Genomic DNA, 1,524 nt, shown 5'->3' on the forward strand with positions numbered 1-1,524 from the left:
CAACATACCATCCTGGATTCACATCTGCAGCCAGAGAATCACCTGTCTGTACCCCTCACTATTGAATCCCCCATCACTGTAGCTCTGCCACTCATTTTCCTCCCTTTTTGTACAGCAGAACCATCTGTAGGGCCAGGAACTTAGCTGGTGCTGCTTTTCCCCAAGAGGTCATCTCCTTCACCCCCTTTCCCCAAAGCTTCTAAAGTAGTATATCTGTCTTAGAGGGGGACAACCGCAGGGGATTCCTGAATTTCCTTCCTCGACCTTTGACATGTCTGATGGTCACCCATTCCCTTTCTGCCTTTATAAGCCTCAGCAGCAGTGACCACCTCACTAAATATGTTGTCCATAACATTCTCAACATCACAGATGCTCCACAGTGAGCCCACCCACAGCTCCAGCTCTGAAAAGCAGTGAGTCAGTAGCTGGGCACACTTCCTACACATGTACATGTTCCTCATTTGCCCCACTGAGCAAGAGGGGCACACCACAGGGTCTGATGTCTCCTGTCATGAATTCTCTCTGGATTAAGTTACTCCCTTTTAAGGGAATTTAACTTAGCTCAGGACCTTCCTTCATTTCAAACACGGCTACAGGAATCGCAAGTTCCTACGTTTATTTAAGCTAATACATTATGCTTTAAAAACTGTCAGAAAATGCTCTGCAGGTATCACTTACCACTTGGCTGTTTCCACTGGGACCATACCACTTTCTGATTGCCCAGAGTGAGACTGAGTACCACACTCAGTCTTTCAGCTTCACCAGACTCCAAAACACTTTCATTAAACCAAGAAGCAAGAAGAACTAACCCCCTCATACAGCTTCCAAAACAATGCCAAACTGGATCAAAACAGTTGTTCAGTTAACCAGCTTCACCTGGAATTGACTCAGCTGACTCCTGTTTCAGAAATGTGACTAAAACTACACCCAAACAGAGCAGCTTTTAGTTACTAGATTAAAGAAGTAATTTAGCTTGAAAATTAACCCTGAAATTAAGGCAGGTCAGCTCTGATTGGTGAGGATGTTGCCATGGGGGCGCAGCAGAGACAAAACCAGCAAAAGGTTGAAAACCTCAGAACATCACATACAATGTTAGGTGTGATTCTGCTATTGGGCGATGTTTATCAAGTAACCCTGATTACACTAAGAATTACATCAGAAACCAACTTACAATGACCCATCAGGTTTGCAGTGCGGTCCCTTTGAAATACTAAAAGCTACACATTTATTCACAGAGATAACAAGGTGTAGAGCTGGATGAACACAGCAGGCCAAGCAGCATCAGAGGAGCAGGAAAGCTGACGTTTCGGGCCTAGACCCTTCTTCAGAAATGGGGGAGGGGAAAGGGGTGCTGAAATAAATAGGGAGAGAGGGGGAGGTGCATAGAAGATGGATAGAGGAGAAGATAGGTGGAGAGGAAACAGACAGGTCAAAGAGGCAGGGATGGAGCCAGTAAAGGCGAGTGTAGGTGGGGAGTTAGGGAGGAGATAGGTCAGTCCAGGGAGGACGGACAGGTCAAGGGGG

The sequence above is a fragment of the Rhincodon typus genome, chromosome 14 (genome assembly GCF_021869965.1).
Source record: "Rhincodon typus isolate 14 chromosome 14, sRhiTyp1.1, whole genome shotgun sequence".
In the NCBI taxonomy this organism is placed as follows: domain Eukaryota; kingdom Metazoa; phylum Chordata; class Chondrichthyes; order Orectolobiformes; family Rhincodontidae; genus Rhincodon; species Rhincodon typus.